We start from the raw sequence: 23,837 nt of genomic DNA on the forward strand, positions 1-23,837 counted from the left end.
GCCAGCAGCACGGTTCGATTCCCGTACCAGCCTCCCCGGACAGGCGCCGGAGTGTGGCGACTAGGGGCTTTTCACAGTAACTTCATTGAAGCCTGTAATTTTCTTTGTTCTTTTCTTTGCAGAGGGTGGTGGGTGCCTGGAACACTTTACCAGCGGAGGTGGTAGAGGCGGGCACGATAGCATCATTTAAGAAGCATCTAGACAGGTATATGAATGGGCGGGAACAGAGGGAAGTTGACCTTGGAAAATAGGAGACAGGTTTAGATAAAGGATCTGGATCGGCGCAGGCTGGGAGGGCCAAAGGGCCTCTTCCTGTGCTGTAATTTTCTTTGTTCTTTGTTCTTTGTTCTACTCGTGACAATAAGCCATTTTCATTTCATTTCATTTTCAAGTAAACAAAGCAGTTAGCACTGCTGCCTCACAACATCAGGCGATGTTAAATTCGGAACTTGGGGGATGATGCGGTGTTTGTGCAATTTTCCCGTGTCTGCATGGGTTTCCTAGAACTATACAATAGAGCCATAGAATTCCTACAATATAGAAGGAGGCCATTTGGCCCATCAAGTCTGTACCCACCCTGTGAAGCAGCACCCTACCTAGGTCCTTTCCCCCGCCCTATCCCTGGAACTTAACCTGTACATCGCTGGACTCGAAAGGGCAATTTGGCATGGCAAATCCACCTAAATTGCACATCTTTGGACTGTAGGAGGAAACGAAGGAAACTCACGCAGACACGGGGAGAATGTACAATGTCCACATAGTCACCCAGGGACGGAATTGAAGCCGGGACCCTGGTGCTTTGAGGCAGCAGTGCTAACCAATGTGTCATCGTGCTGCCACCGTTTCCTCCAGGTGCTTTGGTTTCCTCCCACAGTCCAAATATGTGCATGTTAGGTGGATTCGCTGTGCTAACTTGCCCCTCAGTATCCCAAGGTGGGATTACTGGGTTACTGTGATAGGCCGGGGGTGTGGGCTTGGGTAGGGAGATCTTTCGGAGTGTGGTGCAGACTCAATGGGGCGAATGGTTTTCATCTGCCCTGCAGTGATTCTATAAACACTAATCAAAAAACTCTGATGTTACAAGGACACTGATAGCAAAAAGCCCTGGGGTGCTTTTGAAAACTGATGACCATGTTCTAAATTAAACCATACAAAGGTTTTTAAGCATGCCACACGTAAAATTATATAATAACATAGTGCAGATTTAATAGTTTCACAGATGTAAAACAAATAACCAAACGTATGTTCGCTGATAAATAATCACCTTTAATCAACAATAGTAATGCCTGTTTAAAAGAGGCAAAAGACAGTAAAAAAAAGTCTGCATAGCTTTAATGTACTTTTAATGAAAGTTGCCTGTTGTTTTCTATCTAAATCTATCGTTTAAATGCCTGCCCTCAATGGGCGTTCCCACGCTGGCTGCGTCATGTAGGAGCTGGAAGCTGCACAGACCGGAGTGCTACAGGTCCCAGCCTGCCAATGGGAAAGGAAGGTTGGACGCAGCGTCCAACAGCAGCTAAGTCCGCAGATTTCGCTTTTACAATCGGCGGCCTGCAGCCTCCCCCGGCTAGCCGGAAGTTACAGGCCAATGATTTTCATTACCGCCCAACATCCCACAGGTTCTCCGTCCTGACCATTGGAAACATTTCTCACTGTATCATATTGACACCGGATTGGCACCAAAGAGCTGAAAGAATAGGCAATGAGCGATAAGAGAGGAAAGATCCTTGAAGGCTCTTTGCAGTTTTGGACAATCATAAAAAGGTGATGACAGTTTTTGCATAATGCCTTTAGATCAGCACAGATCTGATGCATAAATGCACAGGGGCAAATGAGCAGCTGTTGGGGAACTTGAAAGAATACTTCAAATGCTTGTGCTGACACCAGAGAGCAGGATTCTTGCAATGTAACTCAGTGGAGATGGGCAAAGTTTGACACGTCTGCAGCACAATTGCCTCAGGCAAAGGGTTGCTATAGAGTTGGGTGAACTATCAGACAGGGAAGGTCAACCATATTGTATGTGGTGCAGAAACCAGATAACTGTCAGGAACTTTTAAGTGAGCTCTGCAATTGGCTACATTCATAATCATGGAAACTGGAAGTTGCTCCACCTATTTAAGTCAAGTAAACATAGAACATAGAACAGTACAGCACAGAACAGGCCCTTCGGCCCTCGATGTTGTGCCGAGCAATGATCACCCTACTCAAACCCACATAGCCATCCTCTACCCGTAACCCAACAACCCCCCCCCTAACCTTTAGGACACTACGGGCAATTTAGCATGGCCAATCCACCTAACCAGCACATCTTTGGACTGTGGGAGGAAACCGGAGCACCCGAAGGAAACCCACGCACACACGGGGAGGACGTGCAGACTCCGCACAGACAGTGACCCAGCCGGGAATCGAACCTGGGAACCTGTAGCTGTGAAGCATTTATGCTAACCACCATGCTACCGTGCTACCGTGCAAGTAAAGGACTGATCAAAATTAAAACATTGAGAAATCTGCACATATAGACATTGATATTCGAGTGACTAGGGATCAATCTCTGTATGTGAATGTTCAGACCCGAATTACTTTCGATATTTAGCCTTAAGCCTCATTATCATTGAACTGATAAACTGCAGACATTAAAACGTGCTGGTGAATCGGGGTAAAAGGTTGGGTTCCTGATGTCTTCAATGGCCCTGGGGAAGTTGATGAAGGAAAAAGGCTGACCAGGAAGGGGAGTTGTTGGGAGTGCCATGACTGAGAATGTTGATGAATAGCACCACATGCAGAAAGCATCAAGATCGGGTTGCAGCAATCCTTAGAATTATTTCAGAACGTGTACCGTGATTCTTCAGGAAAGGACCGTCAGTCAGTGACGTCGGGGAGAAGATGCAAAGCTTTCTTTGTCAGTTGACGGTCAGTTTTTTCGGCCCTGCCCAGCTCACGACAAAATAATGCGTTGGATTTTGTTGGGAATCAATATCAGTTAGTAGTGGTCAAGAAGATGTTTTCCTACATCTCTTTGATGTGGCAATTTGCAGATCCTTTACATGTCCCATCGCCAGGCGACCTCAATGCTTGTCATTTATCTCAGTTACCCAGTAGTTTGGCTGCTTCTGAAGGGAACACGGGTCCAGAACTGCTTATACTCTGCCACAGGAACTTTCATGGAAATGTGGCAGAAATTCTATTTATACCTTAAACCTCATTTCTGCATTAAAACAAAGATTTTGGCTACAAATCTGGTGAGGTTGCAGTGCAGAGTGGATGAACAAATCCCAGTCCATGATTCCTGTTAATGGGTTGACAATAAAAATATATCACTGTTATCACTGATACCTACTGTCTTCTGCAGGTACAACATTTCATCCAACCTTTTACATCTTGGGTGTAGAGCTATGCAGTGTGGAAAACAAAGGGGTAATTTTAACCCAATCTACCCAGTGGCAAACTGACCTGATCAAATTAGCCACCTCTGCCTGATTTCACTGTTAGAAATAGGGGCAGGGGTAAGTCATCAGGCCCCTTGAGCCAGCTCCAAATTCAGCAAAATAATGGCTGACCTCAACTCCAGCTCCCTGCAATATCATCAAATTCCAAAGATTCTCAGCATCTGTGGAAAGAAAGAAATTTCTCCACATCTCAGTTCTAAATAACCGACTCTTCATCCTGAGAATTCATCCTGAGAATGTGACCCCCCCCCCCCCAACACACAGTTCGAGACTCACCATTTAAGTCAAATATATTTTCAGGATCTCTCCCGCCAATTCCTCTCCAGATTTTAAACATTTGAATGAGATTAACTCTTATTTTTCTAAATTCCAGACAAAGTCGGACAATACTACTCCATTCCTCCTCATGGGAACATTTTCTTCTTATAGGAATAATTTCAGCGAACGCTTGTTGCTTCCCTCCTGAGAGAAGGTGACCAAAACTGTGCGTAATGGGTGGGATTTTCTGCCGCGACCCCTCCCCTTGCCCGCGTTTTGCGCTGTTGGGAGCTGCCCTCCATTGGCTGGCAGTGGAACATCCTCCAGTCCCGCTGCTGTCAACGGGGTTTCCCGTAGTTCCCACCCTCCACCACCAGGGAACCCGCAGCGGGAGGGTTTCTGTCGGAAGGGACCGAAAATTCACGCCTGTGGGAACAACCGGAAAATCCTGCCCAATACTTCAGGGGTGGGTCTTACAAAAGCCCGATATAATTGCAGAAAGACCTCCTTACTCTTCTGCACCAATCGATTTGCTCAAAAAACTAACCTCTCATTTTCCCTCCCAACTGCTTGCCATAACCGCAAGTTAACTATGTGTAGGCTGCAATATGAAGTATTAAATGAAACCTGCTGGTAGAAATATTTAATCCCTATTTGTTTATCACATCAATAAAACCCAATGAATAGCAATCTACTTTGTTCCACATTGTGTTTTAAGATTAACCCTGAATTTTCTCTGACAATGTTGAGTTCCTGATTCCACATTGCATTTGCTCGTCATAACACAATTAATTTAGAGATTGGATCCTAAATCCAATTAAATCAGTTTGTTTTTGTAATGATCATGGGTGGGATTCTCCGTCGGCGGGATCATCCGCTTTGCGGCAGTGCGCTCACGCTTATGGATTTCCCGACGGGGTGCGGGTTGTCACAATGGGAAACCCCATTGGCCGGCTGCTGGGACAGAGGATCCCGCTGTTGGCAGGGGTTGCGCTGCACCAGAAAACGGGTCTGGCAGGACGGAGGATCCTGCTCCGTATCTTTGCATGCCAAGTGGATGAAATGTGCTTTGCAAACAGGATATATTTACTAAATAACTGGTGAGATGAAGGTCTGAAAGTGGCTCCAAACATATCGAAGGATTGAATAGCTCGTCTTCCACAGTTTCCCATGAGAGGCTGAAAATAGACTATTTGCCAATTATAGTTGGTATGACACCAGCGATTCCAAATACCCACACTTACCTCCCAACAAACCTATTCATCAAAAGGATTGATGACAAAATAATCTCAGGAAATGGCAGAGAATGTGTCTATGTTCAACTGTGAAGTACCTCCAATTAAGTGCTGCCTTTTCAAACAAAAATCCATAAATCTGCCAGTACAGAAAACACTAAGCAGAGGATCAAGGTCTAATATTACAGTGTAGAGGTTAGGCTGGTTTAGAATACATAGGATGTGGCTGGGAGGAGCACTGGTGATGTTTGTTCTGCTTCTCCCTCCTTTTGTTCATACGTCTCAGACACCTTGGGCGCGATTCTCCGCAAATGCGGAGAGTCGTGAAGGCTGCCGTGAAACCGGCCGTGTTTCCCTGCAGCCTCCGTGCCCCCTCCCGGGACCCTATTCTGCTCCCCGGTCGGGGCTAGCAGCGGGGCCCCATGAACCTCGGCATCGCAGGCTTAGCGAAATTCGCTAAGCCCGCGCGCCAAAGTTAACGGCGGCTGACGCGCACGATGACGTCAGCCGCGCATGCGCGGATTGGACGGCTCCAACCCGCGCATGCGCGGATGACGTCATCACGCATATGCGTGAAACCCCCGCATGCGTGGGCCGGTATGCCCCTCAGCCGCCCCGCGGACTGATCCAGCGGGGCAGCGGAGGAACAAAAAGTGCGCGGGGTTCGGACCCGCTGCCCGCAATCGGTGCCCACCGATCGCGGGCCAATGGCACCCTTGGCACGGCCGTGGTGCGGCCGTGCCAATCGGTGCCATGGTTCCCCAAAACGACACTTTGCGGCCGTTTTCACGAACGGTGAGAGCAGGTGTGTTGCCGTTCGTGAAAACGGCCGTAAAGGCCTGGGAAATCGGCCCATCGGCTAGGGGAGAATCGCTGCTCGCCGTAAAAAAACGGCGAGCAGCGATTCGTGTCGGGGGGTGGGCGTAGGGGGAGAATAGCGGGAGGTTGGGAAAAATGTCGGGAAGGCACTCCCGCTATTCTCCGAGCCGTCGTGGGGGGTGGAGAATCGCGCCCCTTGTTGTATATTACAGCTGCATTTCTAATGTAATACATTGATACAGTGCAGTTTGTCTCAATTGTACATCATAGCATTCCTTGTCATCTTTTTCCATGTTGCTGTTACATCTGACAGTCAGCTGCTTATGAACCAACTGGTAGCTAGGTTGATGAACAATAGAACATAGAACATAGAACATAGAACAGTACAGCACAGAACAGGCCCTTCGGCCCTCGATGTTGCGCCGAGCAATGATCACCCTACTTAAACCCACGTAACCCAACAATCCCCCCATTAACCTTACACTACGGGCAATTTAGCATGGCCAATCCACCTAACCCGCACATCTTTGGACTGTGGGAGGAAACCGGAGCACCCGGAGGAAACCCACGCACACACGGGGAGGACGTGCAGACTCCACACAGACAGTGACCCAGCCGGGAATCGAACCTGGGACCCTGGAGCTGTGAAGCATTGATGCTAACCACCATGCTACCATGAGGCCACAATGTGAAGAGACGACTTATAAAATAGTTAGCATCAACTTGCTACTTTGTGCTTTGTGTTCTCAGTCGACACAAGGAGGGTTCGGATAATTCAAAATGAATTATACTTTATACTTTACAAAGTCGTACATAGACTGGTAAATTTTTGATCCAGGCCTAAGCTTAACTCTTTTTGTTCACTCAATCACAAGATATTTATGGATGAAGAACAGCATTTGTCACAACTCATCCATCCAGACCATCTCTCCCTCCCTTGTTGCAGTAATTAATTATTTCTTAAAAGATTCATGAGTGTTTCCCTCCACTGCACTGCCAGACGTTCGGTCCCAGTTGCTTTCAGCGATGGAAGCCTCCGAATATCAGTCCTAAAGTTACTTTTTTACAAGTTTGAATCTACAGGCCTGATTCTAACTCAGCAAGTGAATGGGTTTTGAGTGAGTTAACTGGTTCCCTTTGTCTTCTTGCTCTAATCCACATCCAGAATTTTACATTGTTCAAGCAGGCATGCGGTCGGCCAAGAAGCTCTTGAAATTGCATCCCAATGTCATTGTGTTTGCAAGCAACAATATGCTTGATCGGCGCATGTGGCAGTTTGAAATGCGTCCTCCAACAATTAGGCGAGCAGGTAATTAAGCCCGTTGAGGAGGCGGCTGGCAGTTATTTTATGTGACACGTCCACTTTGATGGTTGGCGGGCAGACTGATCAGCCAGACAACCTTCTCCTTTTTGCAACAAAGGTGTTCCAGGGTGTGCTAAACATCATGGGTGATAGAAATTGCATGGAGAGGGTTGAGGTACACCGGGGCCTGTTGAATTTTCAGTGTGGACACAGTTTGAAGCAATTCTTTGAGCTGATTACATTTAGTCAGCACTGTAGCTCCCTCAGGCAGATCCACAGTGACTTTCAGAGCTCTTTGGTAATGGAAACCCTCACAGACCTTGGCATCTGCCCTTTCCCTGCCTCACCCCGAAGGCAGCGCTCGGCATTTGCCAGAGGGTTTGACGTTTGCTGAGGCTAACTGGCCCACCTGCGTGAAACCGCAGTCGGGGTCTGGTCACGACCGAATGCTCACGTCGCGCTCACCTCCAGGGCCACTGATCACACGTGTCCGATGAGTGCAAGATTCAGGTTATTCCGATTGGTGCTCCAGATTAACCATTTCTATGCTATCTACTGGCTTCTATGGGTGCGAGTCAGCGGACTTAAAGCTAAGTCCGGTTTTGTGCGCATTTGGCGATGTGTGTTTCGGAGGCGGCACCACTGAAATTCACTCCACTATTGACTGGTACATTGCAGGGTTTTGGGGAACTCCTCCCTGCTGAGGCCACACTATTGGCGTGACCTAATAGTCGCACCATGACCGGGGCGCAACATTGCCAGTGTGGTTACGGGGATAGGACGAGGGATGGTCCTAGGCAAGAGGCCTCTTGTGAAATTTACCCAGCTCATTACGCCTTACGAGATCTAATGAGATCTTTCAAGGCATCGCAATCTGGAACCCATGCACAATGGGTGGGATCAAGATTTGCATATTCAAGTGAGTAGTGAGTAGTGAGTAGTGACTTGAATATGCCCACACCAGATCGACCCACATACTCCCTCGCCTGAGACTCCAGAGGGCGCTGCATAGCACTGGCTTCACTGCCAGGCTGGCTCTGCCCAGGTGAAATCTTGCTCATGCCCGGGATCGATTCTGGGGGTGCCTTCCCTTCTGAGGTGGGGGGCTTAAGCACCACCCTTCAATCGGTAAGTTGGGGGGGTCCAGGGGTCACATGGGGAAGGGTGAAGGGATCAGGGTGGTATTTTAAAATGGCTCCTCGATCTCTTCTGTCGCTGGAGAGCTGAGTTCCTCAGGGCAGAACCGGCCCATATGGGGCCTTCCTCGCCAAGCCCCAAAAAAGAAGGGGGCAACTCTCCAAGCCCCGTGCCGGGCCGGAGAATCGCCGCAACCGTGCCACGACGCCCCCACGCCGGCGCGCGATTCTCCAAGGTGCAGAGAATCAGCACCATTTGTGCCAGCGCGTTTGGCCCGGCGCCGGCCGCGAGCCGCTGGAATCGGCGGGAACTCTGCGGGAACAGTTGGGGGGCGGCCTGTGGGGGTGGGGGCTCCTTCACCGGGGGGGGCCTCCGATGGGGTCTGGCACGCAATCGGGGCCCACCGATCGGCGGGCGGCCTCTCTCCCCCCCCCCCTCCCCACCCCCCCGGGCCTACTTCCTGGCGCGGCCGACCCCTGAACACCGACCCCATGTTGGTCGGGGCCGGCGCGCTAAAGAAGTCCCCCGCGCATGCGCAGGTTGGCGCGGCCCAACAGCGCATGCGCGGGTTGGTAAGGAGGCTGGAGTGGCGTGAACCGTTCCAGCGCTGTGCTGGCCCCCATCTGTCGTACCCAGGCCCGGTTCGCGCCATTGTGAAACGCAACGATGTTCACGACAGCGTGAACACTTGGTCCCAATACTGGAGACTCGCCCCCGAAGAGTCCCATTTAATAGCAGGGTCATTATCGGTGCTGCAAGCACCATAAAAACAACCCTCTAAACACATTCAAAATGGGACTTTTTCCCCCATTAAATCGAGCCTCTTAGTGCTCGCCAGCAAGAACGACTCCTTTGAGATCCATTTTGACCTGTAGCCCTGACCTCTGCATCCCCCGCTTCCAGGAACCCTACCCCCCGGCTTTCTGCCCCCCTCCCTCATCTCCCCAACCTTCTTGAGGCCCCGAGGAATGCCCCTTCACTCCCCATCTAATGGTCAAGGGTTTACCCCCCCACCACCCCCGGACCAACCCCTTACAGTGGCATCCTGGCACCATGACAGAGATCCTAGAGTGTTTCCTGATTGTCTGGTAATGAGATCACAGATACATAGGATGAAACAAGAGGAGTTGAGAGCACAGGATGAGAAAAGTGAGATAAGGTTACCTGATACTATCTTTAATAAGCTTAATGAAGGGTGAAAGAGACATAGGAAAAGATAAAGACCTAGCAGTGTTGGCTTTGGTTCCACACATTGCCGCCGCCAACTCCCTTGGGACTGCTCCAGTTGGCTATGGACCCATTAGAGTGCTGCTGACATTCTCCTCTGAAAATCACGGCCGCACCCTTGCATCTGTTTCAGCTCCAGGCTAACCTGGACAAAAGGCTCAATATCGCCTGGAACCTAGCTGGGTCCTGCACTCCAGCAGATCTCTGACTGCTGTCTCCACTGGACGTTCCTGCCTCTGCCTGATGTGCATCAGCAACTTTGTGGTGCTCACCAGATTGTGCCCCAGAAATGTATCCACTACTATCACCCACCGAGATGTGTGCCTCTGCGCTGGTGGAGGGTAGGGATGGCAGCAGTGACACTTCCATGATAGCATCCTCGAAGCTCTCCTCCGAGGTGTTCTCTTGGAAGGGTGGGGGACGGGGAGCGCACACCAGATGCACCGTCAGATGGAGATCCTGTTTTTAAAAAGTAAATTTAGATTACCCAATTCTTTTTCCAATTAAGGGCCAATTTAGTGTAGCCAATCCACCAACGCTGTACATCTTTGGGTTTGTGGGGATGAGAGCATGCAGACACGGGGAGAATGTGCAAACTCCACACGGACAGTGACCCAGGGCCAGGGTCCTAAGCACTGTGAGGCAGCAGTGCCAACCACTGTGTCACCGTGCCACCCTTCAGATGGAGATTCTGCGGGAGAATGAACATTAGGGCAGCACGGTAGCACAAGTGGATTGCACTGTAGCATCACAGCGCCAGGGTCCCAGGTTCGATTCCCCCTGGGTCACTGTCTGTGCGGAGTCTGCACGTTCTCCCCGTGTCTGCGTGGATTTCCTCCGGGTGCTCCGGTTTCCTCCCACAGTCCAAAGACGTGGAGGTTAGGTGGATTGGCCATGATAAATTGCCCTTAGTGTCCAAAAAGTTTCGGAAGGGTTATTGGTTACGGGACAAGGTGGAAGTGAGGGCTTAAGTGGTCTGTTTTGATTCGATGAGCCGAATGGCCTCCTTCTGGACTGTATGTTCTATGTCCTATGTGGTCCGTGGGAGGGAAGCATCCTTATTCTGGCATTTCTGGCATGAACAATGTGGCAGGTCATCTGGGTGGGGTCCTTGGATACTCACCTCTGCGGCAGAAGCCAAGCTCGGCGTTGATGATCAATCTGTCCTCGGCCACTGCCCCAACCTCCAGGGTCCATTCCGCACAGGAGGTGAGGACTCCAGCTCCCCATTCCCCCAAACTACATATCCATCACAACACCCATAACCAAAGAAACCCAATAGTGCAGAAGGAGGCCATTCAGTCCATCGAGTGTGCAATGACCCTCTGAAAGAGCACCCTACCTAGGCCCATCCCTAGGTATCCCCGTAACCCCACCTAACTGGCACAGCTTGGATTAAGGTGCACGGCAGCAGCTGTGTAAGGCTTTTCTTAACAGCACCTTTCAAATCCATAACCCCTACCACCTACAAGAGTAGCAGACTTATGGGAAAATGAGCTTCTATCCAAGTCACATGTGATACTGACATAGACATTTATCTCTGTTGATTCATTGTTTACTGGGTAAAAATCCTGGGCCTCCCTCCCTACCAGCACTGTGTGTGTAGCTACACCAGACTCACTGCAACGGCGCAGCATCACCTTCTGCACGGTAGCGAGGGTGGGCAAAAATCAGTCATCTTGCCAGAAATATCATCACTCCATAAATGAAGGATAAAAACTATTTAGTGCTCTGCCAGCTATACAAACTCTGCATTTTCCTCCAATAGTTTGATCCTGATTATAAATGGGAAGAATTAATGCAATGTAGGAATTAAATAACTTTATACATTTGCCTTTATATTTTATCTAACGAGCAACTAACAAGCAAAAAAAGTTAATGCTGTTACAATACATTTGAAATATTCATCTCTTGCGTGAATTCAGCCGTATAGGCTGATTATTTCAGAATTATTACTTCATAAAGCAATTTTACAGAGGAACCAGCTCTAATGCTTAGAGCAAAATAGATACATGAAATCTAATCAATTTACAGGTGCCTCTGAAAATAATTTTCATTGTTCGGAATGGAAAATAACCCACCCTAGTGACGGTCTTTTTATTTCAGGGATTAAGGCAAAATCAAAGGGGAATTTTCTACCCCAGAAAATCTAAGGATAAGATTGTGTAACAGCATATATTAAACACAAAGTTGCCAATTTTCAGAATGTAAAAAGGGAGTTTCAGACTCTTTTGAAGCACTCAGGATGTGGATTTTACCTGAACCATTGATACACTTTCAAATCCGTTATGTTTAATTTAGCAAAGGCAGCAAGTTAAAGCATTCAATCATTACACTTCATAGCCAGTTAAATACCTGAGGAAGCAGGAAATGAGGCCCTGACCCCTGTAAGCTTTTGTGATTTACCAATCCCAGGACTAATCAGAAAGTTGCAGTAAATACATGGAATAGACTCTGATCAGAAGTCGTTACCATTAGTTCCTTTTAAAATGAGCTGGAGACGTATTGGTGTCCCAGTGGTTAGCACTGCTGTCTCACGACACCAGGAACCTGGGTTCGATTCCAGCCTCGGGTGACTGTCTATGTGGAGTTTGACATTCTCCCCATGTCTGCGTGGGTTTCCTCCGGGTGCTCCGATTTCCTCCCATGGTCAAAAGACGTGCAGGTTAGGTGGATTGACCATGTTAAATTGCCCCTCAGTGTCCAAAGATGTGTAGATTAGGTTAAGGAGTTACTAGGATAGTGCGGGGGAGTGGGCTTGGGTGGAGTATTTTTTCAGAGGGTTGGTGCAGACTCAGTGGGCCGAATGGCCTCCTTCTGCACTGGAGGGATTGTATGATTTATTTAGGCCTGTGGAGAATTGGAGTGAGTGTGGGGGTAAAGTAACTGGAAGCATCCTGGGCATGAACTGGGAAATGAGGCCGTGCCGGGAAACATGTTTCATGTCTGGAAAATTTATTACAATTCTTTAAGGGAATAACTGGGCCGTTGGAAGGGAATACAACAGGTGTGAAAGACAACTCCAGTTCCAGCTAACCCAATGATCCTGGAAGTGATTGTCAGCAAGATGTTTTATCACATGAACATTAGAGTTGAAGGCTGGCTCTGCCCTTATCCATTCTTTTCACAGAGGTATCTACAGTGAGAGTGGGAACATCATGCAATCTCGTAAATAATGGAAGGGTGTACGGCTAAGTGCAGATTGATCACCACCCTCTTTTAAACAAATTCAGATATTTTAAAAATATTATCAATTCCTGGGTCTGGAGTCCTTGGTGTCTCATGCTTTCTTCCTCAAAGTTCTTGGGTGGAAGCACTTTCTCAGCATCTATCTCAAGGGTTCAGAGGAGGTACAGAGAATATGGGAAAGGCAAATCAGACCTAACTCTGCTTGGGATTTCCCAGACAGAGATCCAGCCACGCCCAGCACAATGGAGCATTCACTGTGAACTGGAAATGACCAAAGCTCTGCCCACCGTATAAAATTCCCGGCAATAAGAGTTAGGGCTGATTTCTTCTGAGCGTGATCTCTGTGAGATTGTACATAATTCCCAAACCTTTTATTTCACTTCTCCACTTTTGGTATTGCTCCTGGCAATTCTGCTCTGCCACTGTTGGCTCAGCTGGTATTCCAGTTCACCATGGTAATCGTAGATTAGAAAGTTTTATTTGAATAGTCAGTAACAAGCTCAAAGTGAGCTCAACATTAGAATTGAATTCTTGCCTGGCAGTTGATGGATGATGAATTTACCGACACAGAATCGCTATCACAAGTCTGATAAACTAGAATTTAAATATTGATCAGTTAATATGTTCCATTTCACCCTGAACTTTCTGATATTAAAGATAATTGTGTGTAAGATTAAAAGACTAAATGCTTGTTTTGGTAGCAACTGGTGTGTAAAGAAAATATATACTTTAAAAAATTTTTTTAGAGTGCCCAATTAATTGTTTCCAATTAAGGGGCAATTTAGCGTGGCCAATCCACCTACCCTACACATCTTTGGGTTGTGAGGGCGAAACCCACGGAAACACGGGGAGAATGTGCAAACTCCACACGGACAGTGACCCAGAGCCGGGATCGAACCTGAGACCTCGGTGCCAAGAGGCAGCAGTGCTAACCACTGCACCACCGTGCTGCCCTTAAAGAAAATATTGAGGTCAAGGACAAAGCTTTATTTCCCCCCATAGGTGGCAATGATTTTTAGAATTTAACAAATGAAATAGCTATTTCATTTATAACTGTTTACTGCCTGCACACTTAGATCGATAACCCTCACATCACCCAACAAATCATCAAAATTGTTTTTCCTCGAATTCCTAGACACGAATGGTGAATTTGTTCTATTATTCAACCATAAAAAATTAAAGCGGATTTATATTTTCTTCACCAATATTTTTTCTTCGCCAGGGGAGGCACGATGGCACAGGAGTTAGCACTGCTGCCTCACAGCTCCAGGGACCCAGATTCAATTTCGACCTTGGGTGACTGTGTGGAGTTTGCACGTTCGCCCCGTGTCTGCGTGGGTTTCCTCCGGATGTTCCCGTTTCCTCTCACAATCCAAAGATGGTTAGGTTAGGTGGATTGGCATTGCTAAATTGCCCCTTAGTATCTTAAGATGTGCAGGTTAAGGCAGGGTTGTGGCGATGGGGTGGGTGAATTGGTTGAGGTAGAATGCTCTCTCCGAGGTTGGACCAGTTTGTTCGGGTCATATGGCCTCCGTCTGCACTATAATGATTCTATGATTTTATGGTCCTCTGAATGTTAGAGCTGCTTTACATGATATTACTGTGTAATGCACTGCGCTGCATATCTGTTCTGGCAAGACAAACCCAATAAGCAAACATAAAACAAAGTTTAATATAAGCTCTAACAACAAACATTTTTTAAAAAATAGTCATGTGTTGTATAAACACACGTGGAACTATTTAGAGAAAAATAATTTTTTGTTTGAGTCTGTCTCATTCCTGAATTGTTTCTGAGAGAACACAAACAGTTTATCACATCCAATAATCTGTACAGTACTTGTCCTCCATTAATTCCTCTACCAACCTTCCACTTTAACAAATGTCAGAAGCCAAGTGAATTCTCTTCAAGCATGTCTGCTTCTCATATTAATCTCAGTCTATTTACAGAGTGATTAGCTGTTATGTTTCCATGTTTCAATGAAGATTGGATTCACGCTAATGATAAAAGCATCGCTGACCACATTGCTCTTTTCACAGTGAACTACCAGAAGGGAGATCTTACAACGCTCAAAGGAAAAACACAGAAGTACTGTTCAGCTTATAATTAACTAAATGAGAAACGGAACTGAGCGATGTAGATGTAAAAAAAATTAATTCCTATTTACTTTACTTCATCTTAAAATTTTACTTCATGATGAATAAGACCTGTCTATTCATGCATTGATGGCTGGAAATTAGTCATGCAGGCAACAGTGCATTCACCCGGAATATTGGGAAGCGTGGAAAAGCAAACATTGTGGAAGCAATGCGGACACCATGGGCTAATTGGGAACAATTCTGTGATTCAATGTGATGTCAGATTTGTTGAGTTTAGGATTCTGCTAAATTGGATTTGTGTGTTTTTTAAAAATGGTCTTGAACGGGTAGAATTCCGAACGGCCTACAGAAGATACAAAATGGATGCCGCCTGATATAAAATGGACACTGTCTATGTTCTTGAGCCCATGTTATTATCAGTGTCTGCTGCTGAAGTAGTAAAGCTTTGTGCAAAACAAGTGATCCACAACCAGATGCATCCGGAGTGACAATGAGCTATTGGCAACCTTTGCCCAATGTCTGTATTCTTAGTTATTTGTAACTGACAAAGGGGCCCCAAATTAAGGAACTAGCAAGGAATGAGGAAGGACATGTTCAACGTTGTTGGACTATTGACCCCATGACTTAATGGAACCATTATCTTTGTAATTAATTTATCGGGTAAGGCAAACTGCCAATTAGAGGCTATAGGAGCTAACTTGTAGCCATTTATGTCATTGAAGATGCATATTATGAATTGTGACGCAAACAGAATTTTTTTTTTTTAAATAAATTTTAGATTAGCCAATTATTTTTTCTAATTAAGGGGCAATTTAGCGTGGCCAATCCACCTACTCTGCACATTTTAGGGTTGTGGGGGCGAAACCCACGCAGACACGAGGAGAATGTGCAAACTCCACACGGACAGTGACCCAGAGCCGGGATCGAACCTGGGACCTCAGCGCCGTGAGGCGGTTGTGCTAACCACTAGGCCACCGTGCTGCCCAGATGCAAACAGAATTGATTGGGTATATGTAAATGTGAATGCAAACTAATTCCGATTTCCTCCTGTATATTAACCCAGTGCGACCTCAGCTCAGGCGAGACAAGGTGGGGGTCATAGGCATTTTCTCCCAGAGCTCCGAAAATTAATAAATTGCTTCTTTACTCACTCAAAGGTCTATTTGTGAATACTTTCACTGACAGTCTCTTGTCTATGGCGAACCTAATTCACGCTTACTTGAGAGGTAATGTTACAACAGGTGACCGCTGTGGGTGTCAGTGTTGTATGTATAGTTACTATTCAGATAACTTCTGCATGGAAGAGAGAATGTTCTCGCATTTTGCTTTGAGCTATGCTTAAAAGAAATTGCAATGATACATGGTTCAGCCATGTACAAACACTTGAACGTGTTTAATTATGGATTGAAGTACAGACGGTTATGTCGCCAGAAAGGATGTGTCTGCATGCAAGATGCTAGAAATAATGTACAAAAGTGCAACCAATTGCAGCCATCCATGAGAATTTATTTTGAAGGAAATGTGAAAAGTATGGCATATCCAAAGCCTTAAAACTATGATCTTCTCGAGTGCCCAATTCTTGCTGAAATTCAAGGCATGGGAATTTTGTACTTGAGGAGGCAAGGAATTTCATTGTTGGGGAGTAAAGTATTTTCCATTTGCGACTCCTCAGATACTGAAGTAGTCACTATCCACAAACAAAAAGACCTGGGGCGGGATTCTCCGAGCCCCCGATGGGTCGGAGAATCGCCCAGGGCCGCTGTCAATCCCGCCCCTGCCATGTCCAGAATTCTGCGCCACCCGAGATTCGGTGGGGGCAGGAATCACGCCGCGCAGGTCGGCGGGCCCCTCGTGGTGATTATCCGGCCTGCGATGGGCCGAAGTCCCGCCGCTGACAAGCCTCTCCCGCCGGAGGGAATCAAAACACCTACCTGACCGGCGAGATTGGCGGTGCGGGCGGGCGCCAGGGTCCTGGGGGGGGGGGGGGGGGGGCGCGGGGTAATCTGGCCCCGGGGGTTCCCCCAGTGGCCTGGCCCGCGATCGGGGCCCACCAATCGGCGGGCGGGCATGTGCAGTGGGGGCACTCTTTTTCATCCGCCTTCGCCATGGTCTAGATGGTCTTCATCCTGGTAAATCTCTTCTGCAACCTCTCTAACACCTCCACATCCTTCTGGTAGTATGGCAACCAGAATTGAACATTGTACTCCAAGTGTGGCCTAACTAAGGTTCGATACAGCTGCAACATGACTTGCCAATTCTTATACCCAATGCCTCGGCCAATGAAGGCAAGCATGCCGTATGCCTTCTTGACTACCTTCTCCACATGTGCTGCTCTTTTCAGTGACCTGTGGATCTGTACACCTAGATCTCTCTGACTTTCAATACTCTTGAGGGTTCTCCCATTCACTGTGTATTCCCTACCTGCATTAGACCTTCCAAAATGCGTGACCTCACATTTGTCCGGATTAAACTCCATCAGCCATCTCTCCGCCCAAGTCTCCAAACAATCTAAATCCTGCTGTATCCTCTGACAGTCCTCATCGCTATCCGCAATTCCACAAACCTTTGTGTCGTCTGCAAACTTACTAATCAGACCAGTTACATTTTCCTCCAAATCATTTATATATACTACAAACAGCAAAGGTCCCAGCTCTGATCCCTGCGGAACACCACTAGTCACAGCCCTCCAATCAGAAAAGCCCCCTTCCATTGCTACTCTCTGCCTTCTATGACCTAGCCAGTTCTATATCCACCTTGTCAGCTCACCCCTGATCCCATGTGACTTCACCTTTTATACCAGTCTACCATGAGGGACCTTGTCAAAGGCCTTGCTGAAGTCCATCGACTGCCCTACCTGCATCAATCATCTTTGTGACCTCTTCAAAAAACTCTATCAAGTTAGTGAAACACGACCTCCCCTTCACAAAACCATGCTGCCTCTCACTAATACGTTCATTTGCTTCCAAATGGGAGTAGTTTCTGTCTCGAAGAATTCTCTCCAGTAATTTCACTACCACTGACATAAGGCTCACGGGCCTGTAGTTCCATGGATTATCCTTGCTACCCTTCTTAAACAGAGGAACAACATTGTCTATTCTCCAGTCCTCCAGGACATCACCTGAAGACAGTGAGGATCCAAAGATTTCTGTCAAGGCCTCAGCAATTTCCTCTCTAGCCTCCTTCAGTATTCTGGGGTAGATCCCATTAGGCCCTGGGGGCTTATCTACCTTAATATTTTTCAAGACGCCCAACACCTCGTCTTTTTGGATCTCAATATGACCCAGGCTATCTACATACCCTTCACCAGACTCAACATCCACCAATTCCTTCTCTTGGGTGAATACTGATGCAAAGTATTCATTTAGTACCTCACCCATTTCCTCTGGCTCCACACAGATTCCTTTGCCTATCCTTCAGTGGGCCAACACTTTCCCTGGCTACCCTCTTGCTTTTGAAGTACATGTAAAAAGCCTTGGGATTTTCCTTAATCCTATGTGCCAATTACTTTTCGTGACCTCTTCTTGCCCTCCTGACTCTTTGCTTAAGTTCCTTCCTACTTTCCTTATATTCCACACAGGCTTCGTCTGTTCTCAGCCTTCTAGCCTCACTGGCACGTGGGACAGGGAGTAATCCCGAGATTACAACCCTCGAGGTCCTGTCTTTTAACTTTCTGCCTAGCTCCCTGAACTCCTGCTGCCTATGCCTACTGCTATCTATAACGCTTTCCACCACCTGCGATGCTCCTAAGTGCATTCAGCCGCTGCTCCAACCAAACCATGCGGTCTGTGAGGAGCCCCAGTTGGGTGCACTTTCTGCAGATGAAGCTATCCGGGACGCTGGAAGCCTCTCGGACCTGCCACATCTCAAAGTCAGGGCACTGCACCCCTCTAATTAACATTGCATTAACTAATTAATAAATTAAATTTTAAAAAATGTTTTGTTTCCTAGCACTAGATTTCTAATATAAATTTTAAAGCTAAATACAGTACTCTCCAATCTCTGGCTTAGATACCCCTTTTAATTATAATTAAGTAATAAGTAATTATGTTTAATTAGTTTAACAATGCTTAATTTTTAAATTTAGTCTAGATTCTCAACCAGCCAATCAGGTTACAGCTTTACTGTGATGTCACTTCAGTTCCCCCCCCCCCCCCCCCCACACACAATTTGAAAAGTAAATAAAAATAAAAATAAGTAAAAAACACTTACCTTCGCAGGTGCTCAGATGCTCTCTGGTTCTCTCCCTGCAGATTAAAAGTTACGGACCAGAAAAAAGAGAAAGAACAAAGTAGTAGGGATAAAGCATCTTCTCTCACTCTGCACCAAATTACCTCACTGCACTAAATTACCAAGATCCAAATTCCCACTCTGGATGTGTCTTCTTTATCTGCGCAGAGCTTATTGAGTGCGCTTTGACTCACACTACTTAAGCTACTCGAATCCTCACATCCCTGCTCCTTGACTCGAATCCTCACATCCCTGCTCCTTGACTCAAATCCTCAGATCCCTGCTCCTGTACTCGAATCCCCACATCCCTGCTCCTCGACTCGAATCCTCACATCCCTGCTCCTCGACTCGAATCGCCACATCCCTGCTCCTCGACTCGAATCCCCACATCCCTGCTCCTCGACTCGAATCCCCACATCCCTGCTCCTCGACTCGAATCCCCACATCCCTGCTCCTCGACTCGAATCCCCACATCCCTGCTCCTCGACTCGAATCCCCACATCCCTGCTCCTCGACTCGAATCCCCACATCCCTGCTCCTGTACTCAAATCCCCACATCCCTGCTCCTCGACTCGAATCCTCACATCCCTGCTCCTCGACTCGAATCCCCACATCCCTGCTCCTCGACTCGAATCCTCACATCCCTGCTCCTCGACTCGAATCCCCACATCCCTGCTCCTCGACTCGAATCCTCACATCCCTGCTCCTCGACTCGAATCCCCACATCCCTGCTCCTCGACTCTAATCCTCACATCCCTGCTCCTCGACTCGAATCGCCACATCCCTGCTCCTCGACTCGAATCCCCACATCCCTGCTCCTCGACTCAAATCCTCACATCCCTGCTCCTCGACTCGAATCCCCACATCCCTGCTCCTCGACTCGAATCCTCACATCCCTGCTCCTCGACTCGAATCCCCACATCCCTGCTCCTCGACTCGAATCCCCACATCCCTGCTCCTCGACTCGAATCCTCACATCCCTGCTCCTCGACTCGAATCCCCACATCCCTGCTCATCGACTCGAATCCTCACATCCCTGCTCCTCGACTCGAATCCTCACATCCCTGCTCCTCGACTCGAATCCTCACATCCCTGCTCCTCGACTCGAATCCCCACATCCCTGCTCCTGTACTCGAATCCCCACATCCCTGCTCCTCGACTCGAATCCTCACATCCCTGCTCCTCGACTCGAATCCTCACATCCCTGCTCCTCGACTCGAATCCCCACATCCCTGCTCCTCGACTCGAATCCCCACATCCCTGCTCCTCGACTCGAATCCTCACATCCCTGCTCCTCGACTCGAATCCCCACATCCCTGCTCCTGTACTCGAATCCCCACATCCCTGCTCCTCGACTCGAATCCTCACATCCCTGCTCCTCGACTCGAATCCCCACATCCCTGCTCCTCGACTCGAATCCTCACATCCCTGCTCCTCGACTCGAATCCTCACATCCCTGCTCCTGTACTCGAATCCCCACATCCCTGCTCCTCGACTCGAATCCCCACATCCCTGCTCCTCGACTCGAATCCTCACATCCCTGCTCATCGACTCGAATCCTCACATCCCTGCTCATCGACTCGAATCCTCACATCCCTGCTCATCGACTCGAATCCTCACATCCCTGCTCCTCGACTCGAATCCTCACATCCCTGCTCATCGACTCGAATCCCCACATCCCTGCTCCTCGACTCGAATCCCCACATCACTGCTCCTTGACTCAAATCCCCACATCCCTGCTCCTCGACTCGAATCCCCACATCCCTGCTCCTCGACTCGAATCCCCACATCCCTGCTCCTCGACCCGAATCCTCACATCCCTGCTCCTCGACTCGAATCCTCACATCCCTGCTCCTCGACTCGAATCCCCACATCCCTGCTCCTGTACTCGAATCCCCACATCCCTGCTCATCGACTCGAATCCTCACATCCCTGCTCCTCGACTCGAATACCCACATCCCTGCTCCTCGACTCGAATCCCCACATCCCTGCTCCTGTACTCGAATCCCCGCATCCCTGCTCCTCGACTCGAATCCTCACATCCCTGATCCTCGACTCGAATCCTCACATCCCTGCTCCTCGACTCGAATCCTCACATCCCTGCTCCTCGACTCGAATACCCACATCCCTGCTCATCGACTCGAATCCTCACATCCCTGCTCCTCGACTCGAATACCCACATCCCTGCTCCTCGACTCGAATCCTCACATCCCTGCTCCTCGACTCGAATCCTCACATCCCTGCTCATCGACTCGAATCCTCACATCCCTGCTCCTCGACTCGAATCCTCACATCCCTGCTCCTCGACTCGAATCCCCACATCCCTGCTCCTCGACTCGAATCCTCACATCCCTGCTCCTCGACTCGAATCCTCACATCCCTGCTCCTGTACTCGAATCCCCACATCCCTGCTCCTCGACTCGAATCCCCACATCCCTGCTCCTCGACTCGAATCCTCACATCCCTGCTCATCGACTCGAATCCTCACATCCCTGCTCATCGACTCGAATCCTCACATCCCTGCTCATCGACTCGAATCCTCACATCCCTGCTCCTCGACTCGAATCCCCACATCCCTGCTCCTCGACTCGAATCCCCACATCCCTGCTCCTCGACTCGAATCCCCACATCCCTGCTCCTCGACTCGAATCCTCACATCCCTGCTCCTCGACCCGAATCCTCACATCCCTGCTCCTGTACTCGAATCCCCACATCCCTGCTCATCGACTCGAATCCTCACATCCCTGCTCCTCGACTCGAATCGCCACATCCCTGCTCCTCGACTCGAATCCCCACATCCCTGCTCCTGTACTCGAATCCCCACATCCCTGCTCCTCGACCCGAATCCTCACATCCCTGCTCCTGTACTCGAATCCCCACATCCCTGCTCATCGACTCGAATCCTCACATCCCTGCTCCTCGACTCGAATACCCACATCCCTGCTCCTCGACTCGAATCCCCACATCCCTGCTCCTGTACTCGAATCCCCGCATCCCTGCTCCTCGACTCGAATCCCCACATCCCTGCTCCTCGACTCGAATCCTCACATCCCTGCTCCTCGACTCGAATACCCACATCCCTGCTCCTCGACTCGAATACCCACATCCCTGCTCCTCGACTCGAATCCTCACATCCCTGCTCCTCGACTCGAATCCTCACATCCCTGCTCCTCGACTCGAATCCCCACATCCCTGCTCCTCGACTCGAATCCCCACATCCCTGCTCATCGACTCGAATCCCCACATCCCTGCTCCTCGACTCGAATCCTCACATCCCTGCTCCTCGACTCGAATCCCCACATCCCTGCTCCTCGACTCGAATCCCCACATCCCTGCTCCTCGACTCGAATCCCCACATCCCTGCCCCTCGACTCAAATCCTCACATCCCTGCTCCTCGACTCAAATCCTCACATCCCTGCTCCTCGACTCAAATCCTCACATCCCTGCTCCTCGACTCAAATCCTCACATCCCTGCTCCTCGACTCGAATCCCCACATCCCTGCTCCTCGACTCGAATCCCCACATCCCTGCTCCTGTACCCGAATCCCCACATCCCTGCTCCTCGTCTCGAATCCTCACATCCCTGCTCCTCGACTCGAATCCCCACATCCCTGCTCCTCGACTCGAATCCTCACATCCCTGCTCCTGTACCCGAATCCCCACATCCCTGCTCCTCGACTCGAATCCTCACATCCCTGCTCCTCGACTCGAATCCCCACATCCCTGCTCCTCGACTCGAATCCCCACATCCCTGCTCCTCGACTCGAATCCCCACATCCCTGCTCCTCGACTCGAATCCCCACATCCCTGCTCCTCGACTCGAATCCTCACATCCCGGCTCCTCGACTCGAATCCTCACATCCCTGCTCCTCGACTTGAATCCCCACATCCCTGCTCCTCGACTCGAATCCCCACATCCCTGCTCCTCGACTCGAATCCCCACATCCCTGCTCCTCGACTCGAATCCGCACATCCCTGCTCCTCGACTCGAATCCTCACATCCCTGCTCCTCGACTCGAATCCTCACATCCCTGCCCCTCGACTTGAATCCCCACATCCCTGCTCCTCGACTCGAATCCCCACATCCCTGCTCCTCGACTCGAATCCCCACATCCCTGCTCCTCGACTCGAATCCCCACATCCCTGCTCTTCGACTCGAATCCCCACATCCCTGTTCCTCGACTCGAATCCTCACATCCCTGCTCCTCGACTCGAATCCCCACATCCCTGCTCCTCGACTCGAATCCCCACATCCCTGCTCCTCGACTCGAATCCGCACATCCCTGCTCCTGTACTCGAATCCTCACATCCCTGCTCCTGTACTCGAATCCCCACATCCCTGCTCCTCGACTCTAATCCTCACATCCCTGCTCCTCGACTCGAATCCCCACATCCCTGCTCCTCGACTCGAATCCGCACATCCCTGCTCCTCGACTCGAATCCCCACATCCCTGCTCCTCGACTCGAATCCTCACATCCCTGCTCCTCGGCTCGAATCCCCACATCCCTGCTCCTCGACTCGAATCCCCACATCCCTGCTCCTCGACTCGAATCCTCACATCCCTGCTCCTCGTCTCGAATCCTCACATTCCTGCTCCTGTACTCGAATCCCCGCAGCAGCTGTCCTCATGGTGGCGTGGCAGTGCAGGCGGCAAGGTTACAGAGAAGGCTGCAGTAGCAGCATCGGCAGAGGCTTGACCCACATTCTAATGATCCGGCCGCCCATCAGGACCCAGAGGGGGAGGCCGGCAATGGCCCCAGGTGTACAGTTGTCGCTGGTCATTCAAGGAGATGTTGGACAGTGTGTAACGCAGGAGGCTCCGCCTCAATCAACGGACAGTGAGCACTTGTGTCATGCTCTCGCACACTTGGCACCACGTGGAGTAGGAGGTTACCAG

Source organism: Scyliorhinus canicula, chromosome 5 (assembly GCF_902713615.1).
Source record: "Scyliorhinus canicula chromosome 5, sScyCan1.1, whole genome shotgun sequence".
Taxonomy (NCBI): domain Eukaryota; kingdom Metazoa; phylum Chordata; class Chondrichthyes; order Carcharhiniformes; family Scyliorhinidae; genus Scyliorhinus; species Scyliorhinus canicula.